The following is a 15,362-nucleotide window of genomic DNA, read 5'->3' as shown; positions in this document are numbered from 1 at the left end:
TCAGTACCCTGTCCCTGCTTTCTCCCCACATCCCTTCATCCCTTTAGTCTTAAGAAATATATCTAACTCCTTCTTGAATATATTTAATGAATTGGCCTCAATGGCCTTCTGCGGTAGAGAATTCCACAGGTTCACCACTCTCTGGGTGAAGAAATTCCTCCTCATCTCAGTCGTTAATGGCTTACCCCTTATCCTTAGACTGTGACCCCTGGTTCTGGACTTCCCTGCCATCGGGAACATCCTTCCTGTATCTAGTCTGTCTAGTCCTGTTAGAATTTTATAAGTTTCAATGAGATCCCCTCTCATTCTTCTAAACTCTAGCGAATACAAGCCCAATTGACCCAATCTCTCTTCATACATCATTCCTGCCATCCCAAGTATCAGTCTGGTGAATCTTCGCTGCACTCCGTCCATGGCAAGAACATCCTTCCTCAGATAAGGCAACCAAAACAGCGCACAATACTCAAGGTGCGGTCTCACCAAGGCCCTGTACAACTGCAGCAAGACATCCTTGCTCCTGTACTCGAATCCTCTCGCTATGAAGGCCAACATACCATTTGCCTTCTTAACCGCTTGCTGCACCTCCATGCTTACCCTCAGCGACTGGTGTACAAGGACACCCAGGTCTCATTGCACTTCCCCTTTTCCCAATCTATTGCCGTTCAGATAATAATCTGCCTTCCTGTTTTTGCCACCAAAGTGGATAACCTCACATTTATCCACATTATACTACATCTGCCATGCATCTGCCGAATCATCCAACCTGTCCAAATCATACTGGAGTTTCTCTGCATCCTCCTCACAGCACACACGCCCACCCAGTTTTGTGCTGTCTGCAAATTTGGAGATATTACATCTAGTTCCCTCGTCTAGATCATTAATATATATTGTGAATAACTGGGGTCCCAGCACCGATCCCTGCGGTACCCCACTCACTCCTCTTCTTAGGCAGTCACTCGGAACCGAGGATGACCCAACTAGTCACTGCCTGCCACTCGGAAAAAGATCCGTTTATTCCAACTCTTTGCTTACTGTCTGCCAACCAGTTCTCTATCCAAGTCAATACCTTAACCCCAATCCCATGTGCTTTAACTTTGCACGCTAATCTCTTATGTGGGACCTTATCAAAAGCCTTCTGAAAGTCCAAATACACCACATCCACTGGTTTTCCCTTATCTATTCTACCAGTTACATCCTCAAAAAATTCCAGTAGATTAGTCAAGCACAATTTAGCTTTTGTAAATCCATGTTGACTTTGTCCAATCCTGTCACTGTTTTCCAAGTGCTCTGCTATTACATCTTTAACAATGGACTCTAGCATTTTCCCCACTACCGATGTCAGGCTTACCGGTCTATAATTCCCCGTTTTCTCTCTACCACCTTTTTGGAATAGTGGGGTTACATTAGCTACCCTCCAATCCATGGGAACTGTTCCAAAGTCTATAGAATTTTGGAAGATGACCAGCAATGCATCTACTATTTCTAGGGCCACTTCCTTAAATACCCTAGGATGTAGATTATCAGGCCCTGGGGATTTATCGGCCTTCAATCCCGTCAATTTCCCTAACACCATTTCCCTACAAATACTGATTTCGTTCAGTTCCTCCCTCTCATTAGACCCTATGTTCCCCGACATCTCTAGGAGGTTATTTGTGTCCTCCTTTGTGAAGACAGAACCAAAGTATGTATTTATTTGGTCTGCCATTTCTTTGTTCCCCATTATAAATTCCCCTGATTCTGACTGCAAGGGACAGACGACACAAAGCTGGGTGGGCATGTGTGCTGCGAGGAGGATACCGAGAAACTCCAGGATGATTTGGACAGGTTGGGTGATTGGGCAGAAGCGTGGCAGATGCAATATAACGTGGATAAATGCGAGGTTATCCACTTTGGTGTCAAAAACAGAAAGGCAGACTATTATCTGAATGGCAATAGATTGGGAGCAGGGGAAGTGCAATGAGACCTGGGTGTCCTTGTGCACCAGTCGCTGAAGGTAAGCATGCAGGTGCAGCAGGCGGTGAAGAAGGCAAATGGTATGTTGGCCTTCATAGCAAAAGGGTTTGAGTACAGGAGCAAGGATGTCCTGCTGCAGTTGTACAGGGCCTTGGTGAGACCACACCTTGAGTACTGTGTGCAGTTTTGGTCACCTTATCTGAGGAAGGATGTTCTTGCCACGGAAGGAGTTCAGCGAAGATTCACCAGGCTGATCCCTGGGATGACAGGAATGACGTATGAGGAGAGATTGGGTCGATTAGGCTTATACTCACTGGAGTTTAGAAGAATGAGAGGGGATCTCATCGAAACTTATAAAATTCTGACAGGTCTGGACAAACTAGATGCAGGTAGAATGTTCCCGATGGTCGGAGAGTCCAGAACCAGGGGTCATAGTCTAAGGATAAGGGGTAAGCCATTTAGGACAGAGATGAGGAAGAATTTCTTCACCCAGAGAGTGGTGAACCTGTGGAATTCTCTACCACAGAAGGCGGTTGAGGCCAAGTCTTTAAATATATTCAAGAAGGAGTTAGATATATTTCTTAGAGCTAAAGGTATCAAGGGATATGGGGAGATGGCAGGTACGGGGTACTGAGTTTGGATGATCAGCCAGGATCTCATCGAATGGCCGAGGGGCCGAATGGCCTACTCCTGCTCCTATCTTCTATGTTTCTATGTTTACGCTTGACTTCACCAATCTTTTTCTCTTCACATATCTATAGAAGCTTTTACAGTCAGTTTTATGCTCCCAGCAAGCTTACTCTCATATTCTATTTTCCCTTTCTTAATTAATCCCTTTGTCCTCCTTTGTTGGATCCTAAACTGCTCCCAATCCTCAGGTTTACTGCTTTTTCTGGCCAATTTATATGTCCTCTCCTTGGATCTTATGCTATCCCTAATTTCCCTTGTTAGCCACGGTTGAGTCACCTTTTTTGTTTTATTTTTATGCCAAACTGGAATGAACAAATTCTGTAGTTCATCCATGCGGTCTTTGAATGTTTGCCATTGCCTATCCACCATCAACCCTTTGAGTGACATTCCCCAATCAATCCTACCCAACTCGTGCCTCAGACCATCATAGTTTCCTTTATTTAAATTACGACCCTAGTCTCTGAGTCGACTACTTCATTCTCCAGCTTAATGAAGAATTCGATCATATGATCGCGCCGACCCAAGGGGCCTTGTACAACAAGATTGCTAATTAATCCTTTCTCGTTACATAATACCCAGTCTAAGATGGCCTGATCTCTGGTTGGTTCCTCGACATATTGGTCCAGGAAACCGTCCCTTAAACACGCCAGGAATTCCTCCTCCACAGTATTGTTACTAACTTGATTAGCCTAATCTATATGTAGATTAAAGTCACCCATGATGACTGCTGTGCCCTTATTGCACGCTTCTCTAATTTCCCTTTTAATGCCGTCCCCAACCTCCACATTGCTGTTTGGAGGTCTATATACCACTCCCACTAACGTTTTCTGCCCCTTGGTATTTCTCAGTTCTACCCATACAGATTCCACATCATTGAACCACTGCAGTCCATGTGGTGAAGGTATTCCCACAGTGCTATTAGGTAGGGAGTTCCAGGATTTTGACCCAGCGACGATGAAGCATCAGCGATATACTTCTAAGTCAGGATGGTGTGTGATTTGGAGGGGAACTAGGGGTTGGTGGTGTTTCCATGCACCTGCTGCCCTTGTCCTTCTAGATGGAAGAAGTTGCGAGTTTGGAAGGTGCTGCCGTAGAAGCCTTGGCGAGTTGCTGCAGTGCATCTTGTACATGGTGCAAACTCCAGCCAAGGTACAGCGGTGGTGGAGGGAGTGAATGTTTAAAGTGGTTTGGTTTCCTCTTGGTTGGTTAAAATGACTTTTCCAGAAACACCATGGGCTGGATTTTCATTGAGGAATCGGGTAGGAGGCAGGACTACAACGTTCGGGGTTGTAGTCCTGCCTCCATCGAGTTCTAGTCAACCCACGCGATTTTGACTTGATTGACCTTGTTGAGCCCGCCCAGCGGGCTCAGCAGGCCAATTAAGGGCCACCCGGCAACAGGTGACGTCACAGATTGATATTTGATCTGTCAAGACCTTTTGATTTAGAGATCTCAACAGAACAGAAAGCAGAATTCTGGAACTTTTGACAGATCACGGCCATTCTGTTTTCTGTGCCGGTGAGATGAGGGACTCCCGAGACCTGAAGGAAGGAAGGCTGTAAAGGTAAGTACATGCAAGTACAACTTCTTTAAACACACCAAACACACTTATCTCTGCACTCATGCACCCATCACTCTCCTGAACACCGGACATCTCAACCCCTCCAAGCCCTTCATCCCGACGGCCCACCTCGCTAACTTGGCGTGGTTTGGAGCCATCGGGAATCCCACACTTCAGGGATGAAAATAGGGATTAGGCTAAAAACTGCCTGTTAACTACCTTTTAACAGGCAGTTAATTGGCATTAATCCCCTTCCCGCCTCGGGGAGGCGGGTCCCAGTGCGGTCGGGTACCCGCCTCCTTTGAAACTGGCATGGAGGTGGGTTGGGGGCGGGATGAGTTCATGCCCCCCGATTTCGGGATTTTAACCCCCCACACGCCTCCAATCCCGCCTCCAATCCCGCCTCCACGGCCCAATGAAAATCCTGCCCGATGTGTAAGTTATGTTGTTCAGTGGGTATCTCCATTAAGTCCACCTTGCCTGCAATGTCACATTCAAAATGGTCATTGTGTCAGTAGCTTGTAATCACTTCCAGTGTCCCCAGTTGATGATTGATGGTCACAATGAGTGTTCTGTCCTACTTTACACTGAGATAAGGTGATGAAAAATGATCACTTTTCATTGTAATAATACAATTTTCATTACAACCATAGTGAAAATAAAACTAAAATATGCCATAGAATCCTAAACGCAGGCTTGGCAGTGTGTTATATTGGACTAAAGCATAGTGTTTCCACTAACAATCTTGAGATTGCCCTAATACTTTCTGTGAATGATCAGTAATCACACTCCAGTCTTCCTTTCCCACTTTTGCTAACAGGTAATCACTCATTGTGTGCACATTTTTCAAGTTTGCTGCATGAGTGTGCATTACCTTACATTTATCTACACAGAAAAGAAGATTGAGTAGGAACATGATGCGGGCCTCTAAAATGCTTAGAGGGATGGATCATGTAGGAGTAAGCAGGTTATTTAACTCTGACTGTGATTGCAAAACTATAAAACATTAGTACAGTAAACGTTGTTTAATCAGGACATCTCAGTGGAAACTAATTCATCCTGTTTCACCAATCACCCCGCATAAATAGGAAGCCCAGCTAACTTCTGTTTTCAGTCTTCTCAGACTCCTGACACTTCAGCCAGCTGTGAGACTCAGCTCTTTGCCTGTTGGTAAAACAGCTGAGTCTCACAGCTGGCTGAAATGTCGTCCCACCTGACTGGATGGGCTAGTTGGGCCATAGGGAATCACTGAAGGCAATCGGTTCCCAGCAGCTCATCCCTATAAAGCTAATGTCCTGCTTATCTGTGGCCCAATTAAGTATCTTCTGACATGCATTAAGTGAAGATTGGAAGATTTTGATTCCCCCCACAATGTGGAATATCACTTCCAGCAAAAGCAGTTAAACTTACGTAAAATGAGCTGGTTATGTAGCTAGTTACAAATGGGATTGAAGATTATATGTACAGGCATAGATGATCAAATATAAATAGTTTCAGTGTTGCTAGAGTCATGGAGATGTCATCTGTAGAATGCAATTGGTCAGGGTTAAATAGTCGGCTGATATTTTGGAATTTCAGTGAATTATCTTGGAGGTTGGAAAGAAATGTCATATTACTTTATCTTAGAAGTTTACCTCTGGTTAGTCACCTCTCTCAAGAGAATAAATAAAATGAATAGAGTCCATGACAGTGCTAATTGTATCTGGCCTATAGAAGAAATAGGCTTGACGGGCCTTATTCTATATTTTCTTATGAAACAGAGACACCTATTTAATGGTGTGGTGTTGTAGGATATTTTATGAAGGAGCACCAACCCTGCATTTGCTGTAAGCTATTGTCTGGTAGATATAAAATAACTAACAACAGTTACTTGAAGGAATAACAACAGAAAATGCTGGAAATACTCAGCAGGCCAGGCAGCATCCGTGGAGAGAGAAACAGAGTTAACGTTTCAGGTCTAGGACCCTTCATCAGAACTGGAAAAAGCTGGAGATGTAACAGATATTAAGCAGGTGCAGAGACTGGGGGGGTTGTTAGGAGGGGAGGAAGAAATAGAAAGAATATCCTGTACTTTTGTAAGAGGCAGGAAAGATAAAATGTTGCAAATGGGAATGGCAAAAATCATACTGCATGAAAAATGGGGGCAGGGATAATTATCTGAAATTGTTGAACTCAATGTTGAGTCCGGCAGGCTGCAAAGTGCCCAATCGAAAGATGAGGTGCTGTTCCTCGAGCTTACGTTGAGCTTCATTGGAACAATGCAATAGCCCGAGGACAGAGAGATCTGAGTGGGAGTGAAGCGGTGAATTAAAGTGACAGGCGACTGGAAGCTCAGGGTCACCCGTACGGACTGAACGGAGGTGTTCCGCAAAGCGGTCGCCCAATTTGCGTTTGGTCTCCCCAATGTAGAGGAGACCGCATCGTGAGCAACGAATACAGTATATTAAATTGCAAGAAGTACAAGTAAATCGCTGTTTCACCTGGAAGGGGTGTTTGGGGCCCTGGACAGTGGGAAGGGAGGAGGTAAAAGGGCATGTGTTGCATCTCCTGCGCTTGCACATTGTACATTGGGGAGACCAAACACAGATTGGGCGACCGCTTTGCGGAACACCTCCGTTCAGTCCGTACGGGTGACCCTGAGCTTCCGGTCGCCTGTCACTTTAATTCACCGCTTCACTCCCACTCTGATCTCTCTGTCCTCGGGCTATTGCATTGTTCCAATGAAGCTCAACGTAAGCTCGAGGAACAGCACCTCATCTTTCGATTGGGCACTTTGCAGTCTGCCGGACTCAACATTGAGTTCAACAATTTCAGGTAATTATCCCTGCCCCCATTTTTCATGCAGTATGATTTTTGCCATTCCCATTTGCAACATTTTATCTTTCCTGCTTCTTACAAAAGTACAGGATGTTCTTTCTATTTCTTCCTCCCCTCCTAACAACCCCCCCCCCCCCAGTCTCTGCACCTGCTTAATATCTGTTACATCTCCAGCTTTTTCCAGTTCTGATGAAGGGTCCCAGACCTGAAACGTTAACTCTGTTTCTCTCTCCACGGATGCTGCCTGGCCTGCTGAGTATTTCCAGCATTTTCTGTTGTTATTTCAGATTTCCAGCATCTGCAGTATTTTGCAATTATAATAGTTACTTGAAGGATACTGTATTGCTAATAGTGTGATACAAGAGCACATTATTGAGCATGGGGGAGAAAAAGGCACAACAGTCCAAGAATAAGATGATTTAATTTTTAAGCATGTTCTGGCACGCATTGTGTAAAGTGGGTCATTAAGTAATAAATAACTAGAGTGAAATACAGTTTTAAATGTTCACTTTTGCAATAAGTTAACCCTTTTTGGGGCAGTGAAATTATCAGTAACTCTCATAATGAAAAGTAATAATGTACTGTCAAAATTCAAATAACATTATAAACCAAGAGAAAGAAGCTTAAGCCCCGATTTTAACTCAGGGCGGGAGCTGTGCAGGAGAAAGCCAAGGCGGACAGCAAACCATCCAGCTGGCCGGTGGGCAGGAGCGGGATGTCGGTTGGCAGGAGGCCGCCATTCAGGTAAATGGTTGGGAGGGGCTTGCAGTCAGGGGGATGGGGGGAAATTCAGGGTAAGGGAGGCCTAAACTTTCCTTGTGTGGCATGGAGGAACACGCCTGATCTTCCTGGCCCCATAAAGACAGTAAAATCCATTTACCTTTTTAGGCCTCTTCTGGCTCCTCTTCCCACTGGGTTGGCCTGGCGGAGAAGCCACAATGGTTAAAATTCCAGTCGGGACTCGATGACATCATCAAAGCCTGATCAGCATATTTAAAGGACACCCCAGGCTTCCAGCTGCTCATTAGAGCAGGTTAAGATCGGAGCCCGTAGGAATACAGCAGAATCAGAGCGGGTACATTCCACGGACCATTTTAATTGCCCGCTTGCCTGGTTTCCAACCAGCAGCAGGGTTTAGTGTTCGTACACTTCACCTGAACCATGAGATTGTGTTTGTGTGCTAAACACTGCTATTATTTTTTTTATAATACTGTTCATATGAATTTCATATTAAAGCAGCCTCAGTTGCTTGTGCAACAAAACAGTCAGCAACACATTAGGATTGCTTATGATGTAAGCAAATAATGATGCCGATGATGCCATTGCAGGGGTCAGCACATTGTTCATTCACATCCGGAATCCAGGTTTGAAAACAACCCAGACTGATAGTATGAAGGTCAATTCTCAGGAAGGCTGTAAAGAGGTCATTTTATGAAATTGCACTCCTGGTGTGGAGCTTCAACCACTGAGAGCACATAGGGGAATTTGAGCATGCTCTCCCCACAGTCTTCCATTGGTTGGAAAGTCAGGGAGAGACGGCCCCCACAGTCTGTCAGGGGCTGAAGCTCCATACCAGAAATGCAAATCCATTCAATTACCCCTTCAGAGTTTTGCGTGAAATGAATTTGGGGAGTTTCATCCCAGTTTCTAATGGTTGTCCGTCCAGAGTATGAATCAGCTTATAATTTGCTACCAAATTGTCTCCTTCACTCAGAAAGACTCTCAGAATGGCTGGTGTGGGAAGTGGAAAAATTCACACTCATATAATAAAGGCATCCTTCTGAGACTTGGGATTAAGTCATGTTGGGGCAGAGTAAAGTGAACATTTGATTTGTGTTGTCCTCACCTGGATGTGTTACTGGATGCCAAAAGTGGAAATCTGTCTTATTTCAAATTAAAAAAAAGGCTCTATTCTTGATATTTCCTCAGGGAATTTGGGGAGTGGCTGGCCACTTTAATTTTATTACTGCTTGCTACAAACAGATTGTCAGTGTGCACCTGAAATACACATTGTTTATTTCATGCTGAAGCAACTTCAAAGGGGCAGATGAGTCACTCCTGTCTAGGAGAACTTAATAGGCGTTAGTTGCCAAATCCATATGAAATACAGGATCGCTTAGAAACGTAGGAGTAAGTTATTCAGCCCCTCGAGCCTGTTCCACCATTCAGTTAGATCATGGCTAATCTGTATCTTAACTCAATTCATGTTGTGGTTCCATAACCCTTAATACCCTCACGGTCCATCATCAAAGACCCTACCCACCCCAGCCACAGTCTGTTCGCCCTCCTGCCATCTGGGAGACGCTACAGATGCATTCGCACCCGTACGACCAGATTTAGGAACAGCTTCTTTCCCAGGGCTGTCATCCTACTGAACTCCACAAATAAACTCTAAAGCCTGCACATCTGCCAATGCAGTTTATTATGGTTATGTTTATGTTAATGTATTACAAGCCAAATGTATGTTGAATGTGTAAATGTCTTAATCTAAATGTACACTCTCGGGAGCCGCAAGCCTACATTTCGTTGTACTGCACTTGTGGACTAACAATGACAATAAAAGTTGATTTGATTTAACAAAAATCTATCAATCTCAGTTTTGAAATTTTCAATTGACCCAGGCTCAACAGCTTTTTGAGGGAGAGAGTTCCAGATTTCCACTACTCTTTGTGTGAAGAAGTGTTTCCTGACATCATCCCTAAACAGCCTAGCTCTAATTTTAAGGTTATGCCCCCTTGTTCTGGACAACCCACGAGAAAAAATTGTTTCTCTCCATCTACCCTATCAAATTCTTTAATCATCTTAATCACCTCAATTAGATCACCCCTTAATCATGGGAATACAATCAAGGATATGCAACCTGTCCTCATAATTTAACACTCTTAGCCCTGGTATCATTCTGGTGAATTTGCGCTGCACCCCTTCCAAGGCCAATATATCCTTCCTGAGGTGCGGTGATTAACTGTAAAAGTGATCCAGAGTCATTTAATATGGGTCCTATATATAAGCCCTGTACAGCCTTGCTTTGTCCTGAAAGTGGGTGAATGATTAGAGATGGGTTTCTGAGAGACCAGCCTGATGTCTTTGAACCCTACCATGCTTAAAAGCTGTGTTTAATTTTGAAATAAACCTTTTTGGTCTTCCTTTGTCACTGTTAAGTCTTCAAAGGAAATGGGGATATCATTGAGGCATTGAATCAATGTACTTTAGTGGATCTCTGCTTCATCAGACAGTTAAATGAGCTGGGCCTAATGGGAATACCAATGGGGATAATAATATAAATTATCGTAATTATTAAAGTTTCAAGACATTTATTATTTTTGAAACATTTTTAAACACAGGTCCAAAATCACATATTCTTTTACTGTAATCTAGTGAAATTTGGTGTTTGCTCTTGCTTCTGTTTAATTTTAGTTGATAATAAACCTGATTGGTAGTTTTTAGCCTGAGATGAATGGTTTGTTAGTGATGGTGTTTGCCCAATATTCAGAGAGATCTGAGATTACTATTTCCAGTGATCTTATAGGAAGCGTAAGGGATTTATTGTTCACCCCAGCATGCTACTTCCCAAATTATTTGGTGCATAATGTCATGTTTCAGTTTGTAGGAAGTGTGGGTTTAACTATGGTAGTGTGGGCTCAACTGTAGCAGTGTAGGTTTTTTAGCAGCTCTGCTGATGATCAGCGCAAATCTTACAAAGGCTTCAAAAGTTATGGAAATAGGTCCCACTCTGGATTTAGGTGTTTAGGCCTATATTTTTTGTATTGCAAGACTTTTATTTCAAACACCATTTTTTATAACTATCTGGTTTCCAGCTGCTATTGTGCTTGAAGCAACGAAGGTAGACAGGATGGCAATTCCTTTGGGGATTTCAAAGGTGCTCCTAGATTTGAGTTCTTAAGGGGATAAGGAAGACAGATACAGCTAAAGATCAAGTTATATACACACAGTCCTTTCTGGGCATGTCAGAGGGTGTTTCTACTTCACAAAAGAGGCTGGTATATATGAATACCATCTCCTAGAGACCAACCTGCAGATGACTTTTACCAAATGGGTGGCTCACCCATGGGCATAAAGGGCATTCCTGCATTAAACTTTTATGTTACCAGACCTTCCAACCCAGCACTGGTGACATATGCCAGGTCAGTCAGTCAGCCATTCACAGAGGCCTATTTTGCAAGGGGCAACAAGCTCATCACTTTCCCTGCAGAAAGGAGACATCAGCTCGACAGTACACATATTTTTCCCAGGTAGCAGGGTGTCCAAGATTCCAGAATATTGCAAGTGGTATCCATGTGCTATCAAATGACCAATCCAAATTAAGTGAGCTGTTGGCTCTTCCCCTCTGCTCTCTTTATTTGACAGGGGGTAGAAGCCTTGCAACATTGAACCCAAACTTCCAGCCTAAATCAAGGGTGGAAAACAGGCGGATTGGCCATCAGCAACCAAATCTGAGGTGGAAATTGGCTCTGTCGAGATTCAACCCTATTTTTTTCCTTGCAGTCATTTTCCAACAGGGGGCTATGGTACGTCTTCTGCCTGCAGCCCTCCCATGTCAAGGGGGCATGTCGAGGGAATTTCCAGGCTTCTCTGGGAAATTCTGCCATTTATGCCGTTCTTGGGCCTCAGTGCAACTCACACCAGCTGAGCGCGTGAGTCTCATTAAAATCTGTAAGGGTATTTTCAAGGGAAATTGAACCTGCAGGGAATCAATTACATTTCCAGGAGGCCTTCTTATTCCATTTGGAGCCAAAGACTAGAAGAGGTCGCTTCTTTTTGAGCCTCGCCAGGTCTCCTCTCTGCCATTTGAGCAACATGCCACCATTCGACATTCTGCTGGTGATTCGGGGCGGGCACCACTAATGAACCCAAGGACAGTCTGCCCCTGCCACAAAGGTGACCCCATTCCCAGCATTGCAACGGGGTCTCTGGCCTTTGTCGAAGTCTCGACTCCCGAGTAAGACTCTTAAACACAAAGTATCGTTAAAGACAGGCTTTATTTGCTTGCAAGGGAAGAGTTGTGTAGACAAGGGCTACATCAGACCTCTTCCAAGTAATACAGAAATTGTAACATATTTATACAGTAAAAAGCAAAACAGGCTTTCTATGCCACATGACATAGTATTGAATCATAACTGATTACAAAGGCACAGACCTTGCGAATTATTGAAACAACGTATTCCGGGCTGCGTTAGAATAACGAACGGAAATACCTTGGGATAAGATTAACTAATCCTTTATTATGGGATCTCTCTGTTCCCTCTGTTCTCTCACTGTACCAACTGGACCCGTGGGCTGATATTTACCTTATCATGTCCTTGGCTGTTTGTTTGGTAACTGAGGCTCCTTGTTAAGCTTGTCACAGATAAGGAGTATGTATGTCTCATCCCCTTGCCTTTAGTGAATCATGCTGTCGGCCATTTGAGTTTTTATTCTATGCCTAGGAAGCCATTTTGTGTCTAAGTGAGAAACTGTACTTCCACACCTTAGACTAGGGAAGATGAATTTTGCTCTTGCACCAACGGAGTGGACTCCCAGGATTTCTTGGGCCTAATAAGTGGTTCTTCACACTTTATTTCTTTTTGCAGTCATTTTCTATTTTTTATGGTATTGACACTTAATTTCCATGGGGTTCTTCTGATCTTCTGCTGTTACTTCAGCAGAAGTTACCTCAACAGCCATTTTTAGCCCATTTTAGCTGAAATTCCAGGTAATTATCTATTACATGTACATTGATTTTAAAGACATTTTCTATTTCTTTTTTTAAAATATTTATAATTCTGCTTTCATAAATCATGTTCGCCTGCACCTGGCTTCATCCTCTGACTGATTTATTGGGCAAGAATTGATCTTCTAGGCCTCTGCCACTCTTGATTGAGCCATTAAGAAATGGGAAAGAGTGCAGTGAATAGAATCAGCTTTTTGTTTACCCTCTCGTCTTAGACAGCCTGGTCCTAATCAAGGATCTTGCTGTTTGGGAGTTGCTGGGCATAACCCACATCCCATAAAGTGTTAATACACGTTGTCGAAGAAAGAATGTGCTTTTACATAATCCACCTTATCACATCCTCAGGATGTTCCAAAGCACTTCACAACCAATGAATTACTTTTGAATTACAGTTAGTCACTGTTGTTATGTAGGCAAATGTCTAGTTTGTTGTTGATCTAAAATTGAGTATGAAAAGATTTTGAAAGCATTGCTTGTTTGGAGGATGGTTTCAAGCAAATTCATGTCTGCGGGAGTATAGTTTGTTCTAAAGAAATTAAGCATCCAAAATAATCATTGCTAACGATGATTCATTATGAAACATGCACTGGGAAATAAGAAGTTGAAGGGTTAACAAGTGCTGTACTTTGTTAAACAGAGGATTTTTTCAATGCTGTACTACAAATGTGATAAGAACATAAGATCATAACAAATAAGAGCAGGAGTCGGCCATTCGGCCCCTCGAGCCTGCTCTGCCATTCAGTAAGATCAGGGCTGATCATCGACCTCAACTCCACTTTCCTGCCCCATCTCCATATCCCTTGATTTCCCCTTACATTATAAACTGAATAACAAAGATTTTGATGGATAATATTAAACCAATATGAAATGGTCAGAAGGTTAAGGCAGGCCTAGAATGAGATTCTGAAAAAAGCCTCCTGGAATTTTCTGCAGCTGTTCTACAATTGTTTTTTCACAGTGTTATAAACTACTTATAACAGAATATTTTTTCAAAGATTGCCAAACCTTTTGCCTTCACTAGAAGAGGAAGCTTCTATTGAAACAGGTGTATTAATACATGTTTTTAAAAATGGTAGCTTTCATTGAGGGAAAAGTATTAAAGAAGCACTGTTGTCAGAAATTTCAGGCTAGCAAACCAGAAATATCTGTATATTTGGGATGCTCCATGGCTGTCAACATTATTGTCACAAACATACAACGAACGCTCTTTATACTTACCTCTTTCCTCCCTGCAAACTATTTCCTCCTATTTTTTCTACTATCTTTATTTATTTTTCTAGTTTGCTCTCCTTCAACTGACTTTAGTAAAATCATGTTACTGCCACACGCTCTCTCTCCTCGGATTCTGCTCTCTTCATTCTTGATCTTGAGCAACTTGCATAAAGGAACTCTCTGGGCTGAATTTTGCCGGCGCTCAGAGTGTGGGTTTGAAGACGGGTCTGTTGACAAAATCAAAATGATTGACAGCGGGTTGGAACCTGCTCCAAACCATGTAAGTTTCCAAAGCGTCGAGTCTGCGATTTCAGAACAGACCCGACACCAAGTGGTGGGGGAGGCATTTAAGATAGTTAAACGTTTGTTAACTATTATTTTGCCAGCCTATTTCTATTTTTCCACTTTTTTAACGAGGTTTATGTCGTTCGGAGATCACATCAGGTAAGTAGATCGGGTTCTCAGTGTAAAGTTAAGGCACATGGGATTGGGGGCAAGGTATTGACTTGGATAGAGAACTGGTTGGCAGACAGAAAGCAAAGAGTTGGAATAAACAGGTCTTTTTCCGAGTGGCAGACATTGACTAGTGGGGTACCGCAGGGATCGGTCCTTGGACCCCAGCTATTCACAATATATATTAATGATCTAGACGAGGGAACTAGATGTAATATCTCCAAATTTGTAGACGACACAAAGCTGGGTGGGCATGCGTGCTGTGAGGAGGATGTCGAGAAACTCAAGGATGATTTGGACATGTTGGGTGATTGGGCAGAAACATGGCAGATGCAATATAACGTGGATAAATGTGAGGTTATCCACTTTGGTGGCAACAACAGGAAGGCAGATTATTATCTAAATGGCAATAGATTGGGAGAAGGGGAAGTGCAATGAGACCTGGGTGTCCTTGTGCACCAGTCGCTGAAGGTAAGCATGCAGGTGCAGCAGGCAGTTAAGAAGGCAAATGGTATGTTGGCCTTCGGAGCGAGAGGGTTTGAGTACAGGAACAAGGATGTCTTGCTGCAGTTGTACAGGGCCTTGATGAGACCACATCTTGAGTTTTGTGTGCAGTTTTGATCGCCTTATCTGAGGAAGGATGTTCTTGCCATGGAAGGAGTTCAGCGAAGATTCACCAGGCTGATACCTGGGATGGCAGGAATGACGTATGAGGAGAGATTGGGTCGATTGGGTTTGTACTGGCTGGAGTTTAGAAGAATGAGAGGTGATCTCATTGAAACTTATAAAATTCTGACAGGACTGGACAGACTAGATGAAGGAAGGATGTTCCCGATGGTCGGGATGTCCAGAACCAGGGAACACAGTCTAAGGATAAAGGGTAGGCCATTTAGGACAGAAATGAGGAATAATTTCTTCACCCAGAGAGTGGTGAACCTGTGGAACTCT

This window comes from Somniosus microcephalus, chromosome 13 (genome assembly GCF_052327205.1).
Source record: "Somniosus microcephalus isolate GS21.2 chromosome 13, FLI_Smic_1.0, whole genome shotgun sequence".
Taxonomy (NCBI): Eukaryota; Metazoa; Chordata; class Chondrichthyes; order Squaliformes; family Somniosidae; genus Somniosus; species Somniosus microcephalus.
The sequence above is the reverse complement of the archived record's forward strand: the minus strand, read 5'-3'. Positions refer to the sequence as shown.